Raw genomic sequence first — 21,027 nt, 5'->3', positions numbered from 1 at the left:
AGGAAAAAAGGAAAAGAAAGCAGAGAAGTGCAAATGGGCCAAGACTCAGGGGAGACTTATGTTAATTGAACCACACACAACTGTGGCTCTGCATTCTTTTATATTTTCTCACACAGCCCTGCAAAACCAGCGAGGAAATCCTGACCAAACCAGCGGGGTGTTGCAAGTGCACTGCTGTTTTCAGTGGTCTGTGACTTATCATCAGCCTCACCAGGGATGCAAATTCCGTATTTGCAGCAAAACCAAGGGCCAAAAGTATACATGACTTTAAATGTGTCTTTGCACTGAACCTGGAGTGAAAGGTCCTAGAATGGATAATTAAACAGTCAGTCTGTGAGCACTTAGCCCTAGTTATGGTGTTTCCACCGGTCCCTTTGACATATTCATCCAGTGTGAAATGACTGGCAAAATCTTTTTATTTCTGTTTCATCGTACCCTCTGAAATTTAATTTCACCCAATCTACCAAAGGAAGCACTAAATACACAGTGAGCTGCCCTTTCTCCTTTCCCATCTCTGCTTCTGCCCACCTGCTGCAAAATCTCATGGCCCTCCTCCTGAGCCAGATAAAAAACAAGGCAAGGGGAAGAGAGAAAGTGACAGGCTGAGACAGAGGGGCCACTTAAATGGAGATTAACAAGAATAACAGACAATCATGAACATCTGCTTCTGCCATTATCCCATTATGGGAATAATTACAACATGGGGCTTCTACTGCAGGAAGAACAATTCAAGGTAATACACTTTCCACTAACATTTGCTAAAGAAAAGACAAGGGTTTTCAGGGCCTGAACTCATTCTGTGCAGACTGTTTCAAATCTGCCTGGTCTCTAAGTATGTTGATCAGATCTTTTACAATAACCAGTTGCAATATCTGAGGCTGGCACAATGCTGCAATTCCATGCAAACTTGCTTTCAGCCTTTATGCACAAACCTGATCATTTCCCCCATTCTCTGTGATTTGGAGGAAGGAGCAGGTGTCCATCAGGTGTCAAAGTTAAGACGTTAAAGAGAGCAATCCGCAAGGAAGTCTCTTGACAGTCATTGCTGAAAACAGAGGTGGAACACAAAGGTAAAGAGGCGAAGACAAGACCTTGCTTAGAAGTTCTGGGTTTCGTATTATTTTATGAAAGGGGTGTCAGAAAGTCTACTTTCATCATGTCTGACTCAGAACTTTTGAACAGATTGTTATGACGCCATGCATTTTCTGGATAGGCTCCATGTTCAAGGGTGCCAACTTGAATAAAACATTTGGGGGGCAAGGTAAGCCCTGCCCCACATAATCTATCACAAGACACGGTGCACACACACTATTTGAATGGAAATGCCCATCAACTTAGGGGGCCCAGCTCCTCAAACATTTTATGGGGAGGGGTGAAGGGACCTTGGCCTCTAGGAGTTGGCTCCTATGTCCATGTTAATATTGGGAAAAGACCCAGGTGACCTGCACCCCAGCACAGGCTGCTGATGTTGGATGTCAACTCCTGAGTGGAATTGAAAAGAAATGTGTGCTGGGTGCTGTGCTTCAATTTCCCTGCTGCCATGCTTACAAAAATCAGTATACAGGGTATTGGTGCCACGAATGTCCACACAATATTTATGTCACAAGCTTTATATCCTGCTTAATTTAAAATGGCCCACACACACACACACAATGGTTTACATAAAACAGTATAAAACATTCATAAGAAAATACTGAAAAATCCAGCAAATTATTCTGAGCATGATTCTATAGTTGTGTGGTATAGTGGCAAAAGTGTTGAACTACCGCCCTGAGAGACCAGGGCTCAAATGCCCACTTTGCCATGAAACCTTGGGCCAGTCACTGCCTCTCAGCCTAATCTAGGCTTGTTGCAGGGATTAAAAGCAATAAATAATCTTGCATATATAAATCCCCTCTACTTTTCCGTTGCATGTGCAGGAAATAACCGCTACACAGTTCATTCTATACCATCACACCCCTGCCAGCTGCCAGCTCCGCTAAAGCACACCTGGGCTGCCTTCTCCTCCCCTGCACTGAGCAGAAGAGGGAGAGAGATGATGGGTGGAGTCTGGGTGCCTTCAAGCAGCTGATCCAGGCCACCAGGAAGCCAGCTGGCGGTTTTCCCTTCCTGGGATGACTAACATCATGATCATGAAGATGTCAAACAGACTTTGGAAAGAGTCCAGTTGGGTTCAGAGAACAACCATTAGCACATACCTCTCTTGTTTCAAACAACAACAACCTTCCCTACTGAGAGAAGGTTCTGCAAAAGTGCCTTTTCTCTTACATTTTAAAAGAAACAGCATCAATACCTGTTTCCAGTTCCCCCAGTCCTGCTCCCAACAGCAATAAGCCACCGTGCTGCAGAAAGCTTTCCAGCTGTGAAACCCCACAGGCAGGAAGGCAAGTCCAGCCATGGATAGGTTTCAGCTGCTGGCATGCAGGTTGATGTGCGTCCATAGGAGTCCCTTTAGTGCAACGCCATAATTCAATATCTAACTCTGGAAATATGTCAGCGCAAATGAATTCAGTATGCCGGCACTGCCTCATGAGGTCTCTTCTAAAATAAACATATGCCAAAATAAATGAGGTAGTCCCTGAAGATAGCACAAGAACCCCCTTTTTTTGTTTTAAGCAGACTGGCTCGTTTTGTCAGAATGACTTGGGTATGAGTCAGCATCAGCATCATAGCAAAAAAGACAGAACAGACAGGAGCATCTCTGGTTGAAGGAATCTGGACAGGACATCTCACCATCTGATCTTAATAGAATTGAAGGTTCACAAAGGAAACAATCCCTGAACTACACCAGTTCCAACAACACATCCACTGCCATCGTTCTTCCAACTGCTTTCTGGACCTTTTAACAGAGGCAGTCAACACTATCACTTCCAAATGTTGTGGACCACAAATTCTTTTAGGTGATGGGGTGTCTGTACTAGCCAATCTGCCCAAGTCTTTGTCTGTTTTGCCACAAGAGATGCAATTCTTACCTGGTGGTGACTGAAATCTGTTGTATCCAAACAGGACTGAGATGTGTGTGAGCTATCATTCGCTTCTGCGGGAGAAACTGGTTCCTCACCTAGCAAGGATTTTGAAAAAAGGATGAGACATTGCCCTCTCTTCATGCTGACACGTTTCCTCAATTTATGGAGTAAACGAGCAGGGAGACTTCTTACTACACTAGCATAGTTTGAAAATGGCACAGTTTCTACATAGGGATTCATAAGATCAGCAGGGAAATCAGGTGAGGCCCTGTGATTCAGGCCTGTGGTACAAGGGCCACCAGCGCGTGGAAGCTCCAATGAAGATGGTTGTTTGGCTCTTTGAGCATATGGTTACCGTAGTATGACAGATTCAGGATTTCAAGGGACATCACTCTTCTTTGTGCAGAAGCTGTTGAAAAAACAGATGGCCGCTTCCCCTGTGGTTGTATGAAAACCTTCTGTAGCCACAGAGGGAGCTGGATGTCACAGTGGTTCCCTGCTAATTATCACAAATCCCTGGTTTTTCAAAAGCCAAGCCATGAACCTCCTACTTTTGAAAATGTTGTTATCTCTTTGGTAGTTTTTGTTATGTGAATGGTGCTACAGACCCTCTGGGTGGGTTACTCTAACCCCGTGGGGTCTGTAGACCACAGTTGGGAACCACTGGTCTATAACATTCAGACAGGTAACAAGCCAAGGGTTAGCCTGGTTGCACAAACATAGTGAAACTTCATAGATGAGGAGTGAGGAACCTTTTCAGCCCAAGGGTCACATTGTTTCATGGGCAACTTTCTGGAGGAAATGTACCAATGGTGGGTGGGACAGAAATGGGTGTGGCACACTCTTCAACCTCTGTCCAGCCCAGCAAGTGGTGTTAGCATAGTTCAAGGAAACATTCCAGCCAAGTAAAATCACCATAGTGCAGAATACAGCCACTGAGCGGTGCGGTCTAGGAGGACATTGAGTTGAGCAGGGTCCTGAGGACCACATTCAGACCTGCCATAGATAGGGTACATATACCTATCTTCTTATGTAGTTTGAGCAACCAACTAGAGCATTTTCAGCTTATCATTTTATGAGCCTAAGAAGAACTTTGCTGGATCAGACCAACAGCTTATTTAGCCAACATCCAAGTTTGCACTCAGTAAAGTAAAGTAAAGTAAAGTAAAGTAAAGTAAAGTAAAGTAAAGTAAAGTAAACCAAGTAAAGCCTCAGCGCCTAGGGCTTGCCGATCAAAAGGTCGGCGGTTCGAATCCCCGCGGCGGGGTGCGCTCCCGCTGCTCGGTCCCAGCGCCTGCCAACCTAGCAGTTCGAAAGCACCCCCGGGTGCAAGTAGATAAATAGGTACCGCTTACCAGCGGGAAGGTAAACGGCGTTCCGTGTGCTGCGCTGGCTCGCCAGATGCAGCTTTGTCACGCTGGCCATGTGACCCGGAAGTGTCTCCGGACAGCGCTGGCCCCCGGCCAATAGATGTGAGATGGGCGCACAAACCCCAGAGTCTGTCAAGACTGGCCCTTTCGGGCAGGGGTACCTTTACCTTTTACCAAGTTTGCACAATGGCCAAGCAGACACTTCCAGGAAGCCCACAAACAAAGCATCAAGGTCATAGCCTATTCAGCCCCAGCAGAACACTGCCTCTGAACCTGCCTGTTACACCTGTCTTAGCTTCCATGCATTGGTCTAATCCACTTTTAAAGCCCTATAAACTAAAGGTGATCAGCACTTCTTGTGACAGCAAATTCCATACGTAAATGAAATATGTGTTGCATGAAGAAAGTAGTAAATGGCTTTCTGCAAAGTTTGTGGCCTGTGAACAGGGCAGATGGAGGCTGGAATTCCTTGCTAATTCACTCTTGCAAGTATGTGTACATGAGCAAAACCAGGATTTTTTTTGTTGTTGACAGTCTTCTGAACTTTATGACCTTAAATTGCTGAACTCCATCCTCCATTATCAGTCTCCATCCTGATAAACTACTGCATACGGTTCACACAACAATGGCTCCTTTCATTTTAAGCTGCCGACCTATGAATGGATTGTCAGTAGCTTGCCAGATAAACAAGAGGATTCAACATCCCTTCAGAATGTGTGTGGAGAGGGAGAGAGAACAACAGAATAAGATATTAATAAGCCTTTGAGGAAGTTTTGTGTTTGTCAGATACAGAATCACAAGACTGAGCGTTTGATAAAGAAACCATCTTTCTTCAGTAAAAGTTGAACAGTTCATTATCAGCATTTTCTCACATGATGACTCTTTTTAGACAAGTAGAGGTCAGCCAATATGGAGGACAAATGGTATTTTTTTCAAGTGATCCTAAACTGATGTTTTAAAAAAGAAAAGAAACCCACTTGCTTTAAAAAAAATTGATAAAATCAAATTCCCAGAATAATATTTCTGTTTCAGAATGTTGTAATATCAGTCAAATTAACAGATGTGGCTAAAATTTTTTAATTCCTTTCTACAGAATATGGGAGGGGGCAGGATATCCTTATATCATATCATATTGCTACACAATTTAAAATCCCGACTCAATGGTTGAATACAGAAGATTCAATTCTAATTTTAATTCAAAGTTATAGTAAAATGCTTATTGGAAGCTTTTGTCCATGTACCCAAGTGATTCCTCCCCCAAGCTTTACCTGGGCATCCAGAATTTTATACTTCAAGTTGGCAATGTAGATAAAGAAACAGGGTTTTCTAATGGAGGCAGCTTCCACACTCAGCTGTCTCCCGTCAACAACTAACTTAATATGGCAAATGCAGCTCGTTAGTGGCACCTGTGCAGGTCGCCTGGCTCTGCTTCTCCCTGTTGCGCCGTTTTGTCTCCTCCTGCCTCTTTCTGAGGGGAGCAGCAATGTTACCACGAGGTGACAACAGCACCTGGAAAATTTGGAACAGCCACAGTCCTGCTTTGATTCCTCAGTAGTCAGGAGTAGACTATGGAAAAATGATGATGCCCTCGAGTTTCTCAGTAGTACAGAGATGCTTGGACAAACAAGGTGACTCCAAGCAGGGGAGTAGGCAGGGGGCGGGGGGGCAGACTGCCCCAGGTGCCATCACTGAGGGGAATGACAGTTGGCGCACCGCCCGCCCGCGACTCCCAAGCCTACCCCAAGCCTACCCCAAGCCTTCAGGGTAAGGGGGAGGAAGCTGCATCACTTTGCCAGTGGCATTCCCTCCTTCCCCCTTCATTTTGACAGCTTGGTTTGGGAGTCGTGGGCGGGCGGCGCACCGAATATCCACCATGGATGGCTCGCTCCGCCCCCGGCTGCAGGGTGTGCGTGCCGCTCTGGGCACCCTAGCAGCTATCCCACGCCTGGGAGGGCACCCTCTGTGCCACGCCACCCTTGGGAGCGCACCCGCCCTGGGCAGCGCAGGCATATGTTCCACTGCTGACTCCAAGGGTGCTTCTGTTCTTAATTGCTCCTCTGGGAGGATTGTTTAGGTCTTCCTGACAGGTAAGGATGTTGGAAAATTCCAACAAAAATAGAAACAGGAGCATAAATTGTTGGTGCTTGCTCATTTGGCCCGTGTCCATAACATAAATCAACCCAATGAATACAAGTGGAATTTGCTGCTGTTGAGCCTACAAATGATATGCAATTAGTTACGTTTCCCCTCCATTTGCGTTGTGCTTCCTTTGCGCTGTAGTGAATGGAGTGAAATAACGTAATGGCAAGGTAATTTCTGTCATTAACTACATAAGCCACACAGTGGACAGCGAGATGAATAACATGCTTTGGGGTGGAAGATGAAATGCAGCGGAACAGAAACACAGCTGTAGGTAGCATCTACAAGGTAGAATGGAAAAGAATGCCTTCTTACATCCCTACTGACAGTGCCCAAGGCCTCAGACAATAACTGCCCTCAACGCAGGCTACAGCAAAGCAAACTCAACTTTCATTGGATGAAGAAGAAGAGATATCCTGGAGTTTGGCTGCAGGCCCTCAGGATCCAAGTTCAACTCGCCCTCCGTGGGAATGTTTGGGCTCTTTAAATAAAAGCCAAGCCTTGCAGCCATTGGGCATCCTCTAACAAAGCCCAAATTCCAAAACACTGAGGAACAAAAACCAAATGGTCTCCCAAAGTCCAACATAAACAAAACATCTCACAGTTTTGGCTCACGGTACACAATGCGCATGACATTGCTCTCTGCTGCTGGAGGACAAGGAAGGAAGGAAGAAGCTGCCAGCAGAGAGGGGAGAGAATGTGAGCTGTGTCTCCATTATAAACAGCAGCCTGTTTGAGTGCAGGCAGATTTCCCAGGAAGAGGACTCCGCTTTTCTGGGAATGAGGAGGGTTGTGTTGTGAGAAGATGAAGGAATTGAATGCTGAAAGTAATCAAATCAGCTGTTGAGATGCAGGGCAAGCTTCTTATCTTTGCCATCCTTTTCTGAATTGAGGATTGATCGGAGGTGGGGAACATCAGCCTGAGGGCCACATTGCTTCTGGGCAACCTTCCTAGGGCCACATCATGGCAGTGGTCAACTGGGCCAGAGGCAGAAGTGAGCAAAGCAACAAGCTTTTATAGAGTAAACTCTATACACACACTCATGCCTCTTGCTTGTCTGGATGGAGGGCTGCATTATCAGAGATCAAGGAAGAAGAGTTTGGATTTGATATCCCGCTTTATCACTACCCGAAGGAGTCTCAAAGCGGCTAACATTCTCCTTTCCCTCCCCCCCCCACAACAAACAATCTGAGGTGAGTGGGGCTGAGAGACTTCAGAGAAGTGTGACTGGCCCAAGGTCACCCAGCAGCTGCATGTGGAGGAGCAGAGACGCGAACCCAGTTCCCCAGATTACGAGTCCACCACTCTTAACCACTACACCACACTGGCTCTCACACTGGGAACGCAAAACAGGGCCGGGGTGTGTGTGTCCTGGGAGAGTAGGGCCACACAGTGAGGCCTGGAAAGCCATATTTGCCCCCCACTCCACACCCTGGCCAGTCTGCGGCTCCCCATTCCTGCAGCAGAAGCCGTTTGCTCTTAGTTTTGTTCATATGTGCACAGGAAGATATTACCATCTTTCCACCATTAAAACACCAAACACGAATACCAGTTGCTAAAGAGAGGCTAAAACACACCCTATTTAACTGGGGAATGCATGACAAAGCCAGAGAAACATAGATGCTGAATTTAAAACACAGAAACACTCTCATTTTCTACCCACTTTGCAGAAGAGCAAGCACGTTTTCCAGCAAGTGTTTGCTTACTTATATGCTTGAGTGATAGAAGGTAAAGAGAGTTTTGATATACATATGAGAAATTTGTTTCCCATCCAGACGCCGTCTCAATCTGTCACCTAGATAGGAATTTAATTTGCAACACAGATGTGCTACCACCATCTCTCATCTGGTAAATCAGGCAGCAAGGAGCAAAGAATTACCAACCAACGCCCAAGGATGCTTGCTAGAGTCTGTTTAGGTTGTAAATGAAATGAAGAGTTTTTAGTTGCCTAATCATCTGCCTCTTAATCATTGGCAGATAGATGTGCCTTTTAGTTTGGGCAGCAATTCATTTAAAGCTGCTTCTTTTTTGCTGTTATCATAAATGAAATGACAGGTATATATAACTTATCATCGGAGGTATGATTGCAAAAGTTTGCTATTCATCATACATATTTTTGTTTAAAAACTTTTTAATATATAAACTGAACACATCTGTTTAAAATAATGTACTGTATAGCACTTATATCCTTATCCCCCAAAATATAAAAATATTACACACACACACACACACACACACACACACACACACACACACACACTTACCAATGTAAAATTCCTGGACCCACTGGTCACGAGCTGCTCCTATGAACTCCTGTAAAAGGATGTGCTGTTAGATTACTAACCAATATATATTGCTCATGTGATCTTACAATGTTAATTAGGCACCTCACCCCATTTCACAGAAATCCCATGCATTCTGCAAAGACTTACAGTGGCAGCAATAACTAATAATCCATACATATATATATTTTAATACAGTGTAATAACCACAATGAGAAGTGTGGCATAATTTCCTGTAAGACTATACCTTCAGATTCTTACATAACAAATATCCATTCCATGTCCTCATTAAGTCCATTAGGTGCTCCTGTATTTAATCTATACATCCACCTGAAAACCTTCATTTTTTATTTCCTGGTGCCACATACTTTCTCAATGCACCATTAAAAAAAAACAGCAACTCCTATTACAACTTTTGTGTTCTTCTGTCTTGATATTAATCTTTCTTGTTTTGACTATTTTTGGAATGCTTTAAAAAACATTTTAGTACTGATGTGTTTGTTGCCCTGGGCTTCTTCAGGAGGAAGGGTGAAAAATAATGATGATGATGATGATGAAGAAGAAGAATGTGTGTGTGTGTGGCATATCATATACTGGTACATACTGCAGAGGGAAGCAGACAAAGGTTGCTTGTCTTTTGCTCAGTAAATTCAAGATGAGATTTGAACCCATGACTTTCTTGTTCAGACTCATCGGCATAATATTGCCCAATGCTGATACTGTACAGTAAATAGAGCCTTAATAGGCTTACTGATCCCACAGAATATAAAATGCAGAGCAAATGAGGCTCCAACTAGGGCTGAAAATGCTTAAAACAAGCTTTCAAGTTACACTGGCTTTTTCAAGTTTAGGATTAAAAAAAATCAAAACAAATTATACAAGTTCAGTGTATGCACAGGCTGATACTGTTAATTCAACAAAGGAAAGTCCAAGCAGGAACTATGTTAATCAGGTGATTACTTGGCAATGACATTATGGGTACTATCCAATAGGTGCTTCATGCCTGTACAAATACATATGCAGTTGTCATGCTTGCTGGAGCAGGAATAATGGATTCCCAGCAGCTTCAGTGAGCAGAGTTCCAGGAGGCAGTGATTTCACGACAACGGCAGCGCTTACTGAGAAACGGCCTGTGTCTGGAATAACCTGGAGTCACCAAGGGCAAAGAAGCAAAGGGCTCCTGCATTTTTAAGATGCCCTTCTCAGGCAGGGGTAAGAAAAAACATGCCAGCTGAAATCTCCTCTTCGAGAAATATTAGTACCAGAGAACCCAATGTGAAGAGGCAACTAATGTCAAATGTGATGATTTCATTACTCTCCCTGTTTTCGCTTTTAAGAATATGAAAGCTGTTATCCCCTAACATTTCCCCTAGGCTTAAAATATCCAGTTTCTCTGCCCTTACTGCATCTAATGTACTTTGGAGACTCATCAATATCATCTCAGCTCTCCCCTGCATCCTTCCTACATCCCATTATTGGCAAACCTACTAAAATGTGGTGCTCAGAACCAGACACATTATCAGTATCCAAGAATGCTCCGAGAGGCAGGAACTTTCACCTCATTCAGGTTCTCCAAAATGCTTTTCCCTTAAGAAAGTTAGAGAGATCAGTTTCCTGCTTGGGGGTCTAGAAGTTATGTAACAAATTGAAATAGCATTTGCTCCACATGTTCCCAGGTTGAATTCATTCTGACTTAGAAATGGATGCTTCTCTACATCAAAGCGGCCTATATATTAAGTTGAACCTTACACCTATACCACCACCTGCTAGTCTTCCTCGTATGAATTCATCTGGGTCTCTACAATTTCCAGCCTTGCTCCTAAGCATTTTAGCAGCAATATCTCCGCGAATTTCTTGAAAGCCTCTCTGCAATGAAGTGGGTCATCTTTCTTTCTTTCTTTCTTTCTTTCTTTCTTTCTTTCTTTCTTTCTTTCTTTCTTTCTTTCTTTCTTCTTCTACTTAATATACTCTGCAGCTGCAGTCAAAAGTAATAAAGTGTTATTTCCTTCTCTGCTAAATATTGAAAAAGTAGACCTTAAGGATTGGCCTTCACTGTGCAATGGTCCCCTCCTCCTAATAATAATAATTCACCAGTTATTGGATCTCTCTGTTTCTGAAACTCTTCCTGTGACTCACTAGCCTGCACTCATAACTTAGTCCTGCACTGGTCCTTCATATAGCCCGACTGACCACTCCAAACTGCTAGTGGTGGAGACTGCAAGGTCAACAGAGCAACAAGGGGAGATACCGACAATAGAAGATTGGAGACTGAAGCTGACTGGTTATGCAGAATTAGATAGATTAACGGGAAAAATTAGATACCTTCAAGACCAAAAGTTCATCGAGGACTGCGGGAAATTTGTTGATTATCTGAAAAGAACATGTGAGGTGCAAACAACACTGGCGGGATTTCAAGAAGCACTGTGAAAGCAGAGATATATTGTTAAAAATAAATAGGAGTGGGAGGGAATTTTAATGGCAATATAAACAGAGAAATGCGTAAACTGAGATGTAATTATGGATGCTTGTCAGAGAAGCCGAAGGAAGTCTAAAAAGAATCAAATTTGTGAAAATTTGGCATAATTGTATATTTGTGTTGGAAAATAATAAAAATTATTTTACAAAAAAAACAGAGCAGTCTCTACCCCTGCACTACATCCTCTCTACCCCTGCACTACATAAACAATAAGCATGCGCTTTCCCATTTCCTTTGCTTTCTTCCCTTCCAGAGCATGAGGAGGTGGGCTGGGCTGGGCTAGGGGCTGGAGAGAGCCAGTTTCAAATCCCCACTCAGCCATGCGATGGCGAAGGCTCCCCAGCACCTGGGGCGGGGTGTCGAGGGGCGGGGCATGTGCAGAGCCGATATGGATGGTGCATGCACGGTGCCCATATGGACGGCATGCGCGTGCCCTCGGCCACCCTACAGTGAGTGTAGCCCTCAGCTGGCCATTTTGTCACCCCCCCAGGGTGACACCCGGGGCAGACTGCCTCCCGCCCCCTTCCTATGCCCCTGTAGTATTGAACCTTCCTGTCAACCTCCCCTACCTCACAGGGCTGTTGTGACAGTAAGTTAGGGAGAGAGGAGAACCATGTGCACCTCTCTGAGTTTGCTGGAGGAAAGGCAGGATATAAATGTAATCAAGAAATATCTGGGATAAAATAGGCAGGTAGTCCTGATTTACGTCTTCATGGACTATGGGGTTTTGATTTAAGATTTCAACCCTAAAGTGATGGACTACAGAAAAGCAGCATTTGGAGAGGGAAATGGCTCAGTGGCAGAAAACAGAAGGTCCTGGGTTCAAATCCCACCCAATGAAGTACTTTAGACTGAACATATGCTCTCCTCCATAGACGGTAGTGTAAATGAATTAACCCATCAACCCTGCCATATGAGAATCCCTTGCAGTTTATTGCAGTGCCTGGAGATAGACAGTCAGGTTGTGTATCCACAGGAGTGACCAGAGGAAGAATGATCGCTGGAAGGAGCGCAGAGAGAAGAAATGCCATGGTGTATCTGCAGCAGCACCACCAGATGCCTTCATCTGCCCCACCTGCAATACAGCATGTCTCTTTCGTATTGGTCTCTACAGCCGCTGTAACTCTTGAGCATGTCAGGAACAAGCCAGCAGTAAATCACACTGTGCAAGTTGGAGTTAACTCTTTCTTGGCAAAAACATGATTGATACAGGAGTGTCAGGCCTAATGAGCACAGCAATTCATCTTCGGTAGGTCTTGCTCCTGTGAAGCAGTTGCTGAGACTGAAAGTCCCCACCCTCCTCTCCAGGGTTTTGCCAAAGCAATCAGAGACTGCATCTGGGCACAACCAACCTCCTCCCTTTTCATATCTCTTCTGGTTCTGGGAGACCATTCCTCTGCAAACAACCAGTGTATTATGCAACAGTTTGACTTTACCCCCAAAGGTGCACTCTTCGATTGTCTTCCAAGACAAGACGGATGCCAAATACTCACTTCAAAATGTGGTGTCTGCGGATCTTTTGCTTCGTTCTGCTGGGAAGGGCCCTGGACTTCTGCCAGAAGGTCCAGTCCTGGTGGCCCCACTGTCCCTGCCATCTCCAGAGAAAGGATCTCAGGTGGTAGAGGCGGGAAAGGCATGATGGAGACATGACTGTACAAGACTCGATGGACCCAATGCCAGTGGGGTAATGGACTCAGTTGAAGGCAGTGTCATAGATTCATATTCCTGCGGGTGTCAAGAGACGTTCAGGGAAAACAGGAAAGTGAACTCATCCATCAAAAGAGGTCAACTTTGATATGCATTGCAAAAACTAAAAATCCAGCTGAAGCGGGGGGGGGGGGGCTAAAAAGTGACGGGCGGGGGTAAATAACACGAGACGTTTCACACAGGGGATCTCAATCAATTTATACCAAAGACTGAGCAAATAAATTAGCAGTTCCTTGTCTGATAAAGTAAATATGCCCCGAGAACACTGCTGATTGTAGCAAAATCATCTGGATGGGCTGGTAATCCAATGCAGATGTGAAATTGTGCGAGAGGAACCCCAGCCTTTCCAAAAACTCCCCCGGTATTCTCATGACAATGATTAGCTGGAGTATTGTTGTTGGCCTGGACCAGACAGCAGACAGCCCAGCTCAGCTTCAGATTGGAAAAGCAAAATACAGGCCTGTTTCATTAAAAGAAGATTTATTGGTGTTAGCGGGTTTTTCTTACAGAGCTCGTTTTCGTGAGATGTGCTGCGTACAGTGCTGGTTCCTGCGTGCACAGTGGGAAGCAAAAATAAGAGGCAGAAGCTGAAGACAGCAAGGAAGGATCGCACTATAATGTTGCCCAGGCCCTACAGAGCAGTGGAAAGCTTCTAGCACCACCCTCCATGCCGTGGAGCATGTGGTACAGTCACCCATCAAAATGTCTCGTGCCACCTTTGAGACTAACAGGTCGATTTCCCCATATGGTTTCATGGATGACAGCCACGAAAAGCACCATATCATTTTATGTCAGAATGTCCCTTTTTGGTTTTGCTACAGCAGCCTAACATGGCTGCCCTTCAGGAATTTGCCACCATCAAACTGTGTGTCCCACTTCGGCCTCCTCTAGCCAACCACTTTGTTCGGCACTCATCCTGATTTGCTTATGCAAAGCTTATACAGTGCTTAAATTACACCTGGTCTTTATTGAGCCTTTCTTCTAATTGGTTTATGTGGTGGTTTTAGGACAATGAGCATTCAACCTGATATGCTGACAAGTAATTTAGGGGTCTTCCTGTAAATAGCTTGTCTGCCCCCAAACTGCGAAAAGTCAGGTGGTGTTCTCATTTTTTAAGTGGATTTGTTGCACTAGGGTAACAGGGAACTTTAATCCACTCTAAACATGAAAATGTAAAGTTCTGCTCTGTGCATGAATCTCTCCCACAGAATACTGACAATCTGGAGGCATTCTTCACTCTAACTTCTCAACGAGAACACAAAAAGAAACCGGGGGGTGGGAGTGGGGAATCCACCCCAGTACGTGTAATACTACCTCCCTCCTACTCCTGTATCTGGAAAATTTCTCTGCCCCTCTTTGGCAGCTGTACAGACCTTGCATCCTAAACATGTCCATTGTTAACCATCTACTAAACCCTGAAGCAGAGCAATCACACACAGTACTGCACATCAAAACAGATTCCAGATATCTCTGGGTGCTACAGTAAATTCTGGACATGCTTCATACCTTGCAAAGATTAGATTTATTCGGGGGGGGTGCTCTTTGGAGGGAGGGGGGAGTTGCCTAGGGCTGACATATTTCAAACTGAAAATCCGGAGAAAAAAGTTGTTGAGGTTCTTTTTTGTTTTGCAAAATCGCTCCCGGGCGTATGGCAACCCTTGCCCAACCTAGCATTTTCCTGGATTTTAACAATTGGATGCATATTGTAACTAAGTCAGGGCACTCCAGGTGCTTTTAATTGCTACTTTGGCAGCATCTTTAAAATATCCCTCCATGGGGCAAGCAACAAAGGTGCCTTGTTTGTTCACCGCAACATCTGTAGATTGTGGGATTATCCCAGCTCCTGTTAGTCATGCTAGTTTATTGGCAAAAAGTCTCTCCTAGAATAAATGAAAGGTGTTGAGTAATGACAGGTGGGATAAGGTTTTGAAACCCTGTGCATTTTTTCCATCACACCCCGGATTCCGTCTTTTTATCCCTCTTTGAAGTGGTTTGTCTGCAACTCGATTACAGAACAGAACAAACACAGTTCCTACAGAATTTACAGTGAAAACGTTTAGGAGATAGCTACACCGTTAAAGGCACCGGGAGCATATGCTTGAACGTTTCTGTCAACCATCCAGTAGGTGGTGCTATTGCAAAACCTTTACTCCACCGGAATAATTCCCCACATTTAAAAGGAACCAACCGAGACAGAATGGAATAGGATGTAAGCTCCAGCTTTTGCTCATCAAGGGTTATCTGAGAGAGAGACACTATCCTTGTTTGCACATAATGCTAAGCCACATTTTAGTGGCTTAGGGGTGCATGTGTATTGAAGGTTTGTTGATGCTTGTGCACATAGCATTAAGCGACAAGTTTAGTGTTCTGTGCAATCTCAGCTGCTGGAGGTGGCAGCTCTCCATGTTTTTGTAAAATCTCGAGTCTTTTTTGCATGACCAGTGGGATACTGGATCAATGGAAGGGGGAGGGGATGAGATTGCATTGGCAGGCTCCACCTCCAACAACCACATGCCAATTGGCTACACAGCATGGCGCCTACACATACACAGCCTAAATAACACTGGTCAACAACAAATTTGTTGTCTGCATTTTTTCAGCTGATTTAGGATGAATCTGATGCGCTGAATCCAAAAATCACATTGGTTTTGCTCAATCAGGTCAAGTTTTTGAGCTATGGCCACATGTCTTTTTTACGTTTTTGTTCACATGTACGCTTGTGTGGAGCATTTTAGAAGAAGTTGGTGGGGGTAAAATGCCATGTCGAATAATTGTTTTGATTGGAAATGATTATTTTAATGACAAGAAGTATTCCGGTCCGATAGTTCTGGGTGATTATGTCGAAAAGGGATCAGTTTGAAGTCATAAAACCTCGAAATCTTCCATAAATTGGTCCAGCAAAGCATAAAGTTGGGGGATCAAAACTAAGTTAATGGGGCAGCCACCCCACGAAGTATCCTGATCTTCAATCAGCACGTCGTCCTGTAGCTCATTGTGATGAAATTCCAGTGCCTATCTTCGGAGAACTTCTTGACATTAGTGACGAAGATGCCTCCAGTGTTGAAGGACATGAAGAAGAAGAAGTGGTTCTTGAAGATGATGCTGCACATCCATTTTCCCAAAAGGACTTGAATGATCTAGTTCGTGACCTCAGCTTGTCAAAGGACTCTGCCGAACTGTTGGCATCCAGATTGAAGGAAAAAAACCTCCTCTCTGACAGTGCTCGCATCAGCTTCTTTCGCAACAGGCATCAAGAGTACCTCCGTTTTTTCTCGGAAGAGAAGGACTTGGTGTACTGTGCCGATATTGCGCAGCTTCTGCTCAAGCTTGGAGTGCCACAGTACGAACCCAAAGATTGGAGACTGTTCATTGACAGCAGCAAGCGATCACTGAAATGTGTTCTGCTACACAACGGCAACCCCTGGCTCACTCGAGTACACTGAAGGAGAACTATGAAGCGGTGAAGTATGTGCTGGAGAAAATTGGTTATGATCAGCATAAGTGGTTTATTTGTGTTGACCTGAAGATGGTGAACTTTTTGTTGGGACAACAGTCTGGCTTCACCAATCACCCATGTTTTCTGTGCATGTGGGATAGTAGGGACCGTGCTCAGCATTACACGAAGAAGGACTGGCCTATGCGGGAGGAATTGGTGCCTTGCAAAGAAAGGAACGTCATCAACGACCCTCTGGTGGACAGAGACAGAATACTCTTCCCACCGCTGCACATCAAGCTCGGCTTAATCAAGCAGTTCACCAAGGCTCTGGACAAGGATGGTGACTGCTTCACTTACTTGTGCCAGGCTTTTCCAGGATTGACCATGGAGAAGTTGAAAGCTGGCATCTTTGACGGTCCTCAGATCCGTCAGCTCATCAGAGATCCAGAGTTCAGAAACTCAATGAACGAAGTGGAACTGGAAGCGTGGAAGGCATTTGTTCTGGTAGTGAAGAACTTTCTTGGCAACAATAAGGCCAGAAACTACGCAGAACTTGTCAACAACATGCTGACTGCTTTCAGAAACCTGGGCTGCAACATGAGCGTCAAGATGCACTACCTATTTTCACATATGGACCGGTTTCCTGAGAACCTGGGTTCAATGAGTGACGAGCAGGGGGAGAGATTCCATCAGGACATGAAAAAGATGGAGACCAGGTATCAGGGTCGCTGGGACGCAGTCATGATGGCTGACTACTGATGGACTCTGAAGAGAGACCTACCTGCCGCTGAGCATTCCAGGAGTTCCAAGAAACGGAAGTTCAAGCCCTGAAGTTTGAAAAATGGTGAAGCAACATGCAATTTACGTGTACTTACCTTTATCAATGCCCACCATTCAGTTTACAGAAAACCTGACCTGATGGAGAGAAACGGATGCCATTTCCCGATTCAGCAGTGCAAAAATACCCTAAATCAGTTGTAGAAATCTAGACAACATTCAAAAAGTAAAAAATTGTTGCCCAGTGTAATCAATGAATGTGGCAGGGGCTGAGATCCTGCTCCTACCCAGAAAGGTATACAGTGAGGGACCTGCAGAATCTTAGCTGCTGATTCAAGAACGCCACAGACACTGCCAATGTGTTTATTAAACAGGGTTACACACAGCTCACTGGCAGAGCTCTAAACACAGGCTTGCAGCAGGGTTTCTCCTAGTTCAGAGAAGGAGGGTGAGGGAGGAGTCTGGCCTGTATTTGAGGGCACAATACAGTGGTACCTTGGGTTACATACGCTTCAGGTTACATACGCTTCAGGTTACAAACTCCACTAACCCAGAAATAGTGCTTCAGGTTAAGAACTTTGCTTCAGGATAAGAACAGAAATCGGACTCCGGTGGCGCGGCGGCAGCAGAAGGCCCCATTAGCTAAAGTGGTGCTTTAGGTTAAGAAAAGTTTCAGGTTAAGAATGGACCTCCGGAATGAATTAAGTACTTAACCCGAGGTACCACTGTACGCAGTTAATACAACCCCTGAATTGACATCCTGTTTGGTCACATGAACAGAATCCTTGTTCTTCCTCAGCTCTGAAGCTCACAGGGCACTGGCAAGTTTCTGTCCCTCACTCTTATCTACCTCACAGGGGTTTTGCAAGTCTAAAATGTTATCATAAACTCATAGAATCATAGAATCAAGGGTCATCTAGTTCAACCCCCTGCAATGCAGGAATCTCAGCTAAAGCAGCCAACCTCTGCTTAAAAACCTTCAAGGAAGGAGAGTCCACTACCTTCTGAGGGAATCTATTCCCTTGTCAAACAGCTCTTACTGTCATAAAGTTTTTCCGCATGTTTAGTCAGAATCTCCTTTCTTATCATTCCACCCATGACACCCTAGGCTCCCTGGAAAACAGGCAGGGTATAATAAATAATCCATGAATCTTTTAAGTCCCTTTATCTCTTTTTTCTACCACTCACCACCATGCCTGACCAATCGGACATAGCATGTCATTCTAAAAATGCTCAGTCTCAGCAAAACACACACAGAGAGAATTGCTTGTGTTGTCTCTTCCACTGAATGGCGCATCAACTATAATATTTTAATTGGCATTTCGGAACTTGCAAAGGCCCTTTAAAAGTACAGTTGGTGTTTACTAGCTTGCCTTATCTATGCTCGTCTTGCATATTTTGTAAAGCTAAATGTTAATATACCATTATATATAGTCCATCTTCTCTAAACAGTTATAAAGCTGAGCTATGCTATTTATGTTCTCCTTAATCGTAGATAAAGTTCATATAAACATGACTCCCTGGCCTAGAATGAAGAGAAAGACAAATATCTAAGTGAATAATCATGAGGTTACACCCAGTGTTAGTTCTATACATAATAGATCCTCTGAACAGAACCTAAATTAGCTATACCCGTTAATTCCAATGGGTCTGCTCTAAATAGTACCAGCTACCATGTTAGCACACAAAATTAGGGCACAATTCAAGCTGTAACTTGAGCTCAGAATCATCTGACATCATATGATGCCAGGTGATTGACAGATGGGCGCCAGTGGGTGGTCCAATTCCCCATCCCATGTCATGTTTGAATGGGTGAGACAAGAACAAGCATCTTCACTGAATAGCTCGCGGCCTTTCCGGATAACAGGAAAATTATTCTTTGTTATCAATAGCTCTATCTATGCTGGCCTCAGTCCAAGTCTAGTCAATCTGATATGCCACTCCCATGAACTGTATGGGTGGGTGTCTGCTTTGCTGCAAGGGAAGCATGAATGAAATTGGAATGAAAAGGGGGAAGAAATTAGTTTCTGTACTGAAGAGGGGGAAGCACACAGTGGCCAAAAGATGCCCGGCAGCTCTCTTGTAATGCTGTAAGTGGCTTTGTGGTGGTGCTGGTAAAAATCTTGGAAGCGATGGTTGCAGTGATCCTAATTTACAGAGGACAGGTCCAGCAGGAAAGCAATAGGAATGGGCCAAGTGTTTATGAGATTTAAGGAAAGTTAAAGGGACCCCTGACCATTAGGTCCAGTTGTGGACGACTCTGGGGTTGCGGCGCTCATCTCGCTTTATTGGCCGAGGGATCCGGCGTACAGCTTCTGGGTCAAGTGGCCTGCATGACTAAGCCACTTCTGGCGAACCAGAGCAGCGCACGGAAACGCCGTTTACCTTCCCGCCGGAGCGGTACCTATTTATCTACTTGCACTTGGACGTGCTTTCGAACTGCTAGGTTGGCAGGAGCAGGGACCGAACAACGGGAACTCACCCCGTCGCTGGAATTTGAACCACCGACCTTCTGATCGGCAAGCCCCAGGCTCAGAGGTTTAGACCACAGCACCACCCACGTCCCTTTTGAGATTTCAGAGAACTCTATAAAAAGAAGCCTGGCTTGAAAACTAGCGCTGTGGCATTGCTACTTATGTCCTCTGCTGCATCAAGGTCATAGAATCACAGAATTGTAGAGCTGGAAGGGAATCAATGGATCATCTAGTCCTGCAATGCAGGAATCCGTGACAGATGGCCACTCAACATCTGTTTAAAAACCTCCAGTGAGGGAGAGCCTGCCACTTTCCAAGGGAGCCTGCTTCACTACCACCTCCCACCATCAGATAAACGCATACAAAAAAGAAAGAAAAAGAAAATCATATTGGAATGCTGAAACTTGCTTGTCAGTAAGGATGGGTGATTCTGTTTCTCATTTTTGACAACCTGAAGTTCTATTCTCCACATTTCTACATCAGTTTGCAATATTTTTAAAAGTCTTTGTGAAAATTCATCAACATTTTAGCACAGATTTATCCTAATGTACAAATCTTTCTATCCATTATGGCCTGATATAGTGTTCACGAACATATGCATTTTGTCGCTCGCTCCACTCTAGTAAATGCATTTTTTGCACACGTTGCCCGGCTAGAGAACTGTATCGCAAAATTCAGAGAGGTGTGAATGGCTAAGGATGGTTGTGTTTCGGATTGCAGATTATTTGGGGAAGTGCAAATCTGTTCACCTTTACTGTACATGCAAACTGAATTGTGTTTCTCCTGCATCCCTACCTGCAGGTCTTCTGTCTCCAGCAGGTGTGAGCAGTACTCTCCATGGTCAATAGGAGGCAGAAGGTTTCCAATACTGAATGTTGTGCTTGGGGGTCACCCTGTTTTCACAGACAAGTCATGCTGCCTTCAGCAAATGAGTCTGGCTTTATCAGAGCAGAGACCAAAAGATCCATTCTCTTGACAAATGGATCTCTTCTCTCTCACCCTTTTTTGTGAGTTGCAGTTGGGGACTATTTGTTAATGTGCCACTACTTGCCACATCAACTTGGACTTGGGGCTTTGTCATGAGCCTGCAGTTTCCCCAGCGAGACAGTCAGTGTGGTATAAGGGTTATATAGAGTGTCGGACTAGGACCTTGGAGACTAGGGTTCAAATCCCCACATGGCCATGAAGCTTACTGGGTGACCTGTAATCACTGCCTCTTAGCCCAAGCTACCTCACAGGGTTACTGTGAAAATGAAGTGGGGAAGGGAAAACCTGTGGATGCCACCTTGAGCTCCTTGGAGGAAAAGTGGTTTGTAAATCAAGTAAATAAATCAAATGCATCTTTCATGACAATATCCCCACCACGCCTCACCAGTACTTATTTTCTGAAGGAGTTTTA

At 44.6% G+C, this 21,027-nt stretch overlaps 2 long non-coding RNA genes across 2 annotated transcripts in view; one reads left to right on the top strand and one right to left on the bottom strand.

Moving 5' to 3' along the window:
- Positions 1 to 21,027, top strand: part of LOC308569900 — a 618,054-nt gene that overhangs the window by 104,695 nt on the left and 492,332 nt on the right. The gene's annotated exons all lie outside the window — the stretch shown is intronic.
- On the bottom strand, positions 2,969 to 20,509 carry LOC308569897. The gene is made up of 3 exons (XR_014000916.1): positions 20,424 to 20,509; positions 8,741 to 8,789; positions 2,969 to 3,061 (listed from the first exon to the last, which is right to left on the bottom strand). It is a non-coding gene; the product is annotated as an uncharacterized lncRNA (long non-coding RNA).

Source organism: Podarcis bocagei (assembly GCF_964188305.1).
Source record: "Podarcis bocagei genome assembly, chromosome: 12".
NCBI classification, from domain to species: domain Eukaryota; kingdom Metazoa; phylum Chordata; class Lepidosauria; order Squamata; family Lacertidae; genus Podarcis; species Podarcis bocagei.
Note: the sequence above shows the minus strand (reverse complement) of the source record. Positions and strands in the feature narration are given on the sequence as shown.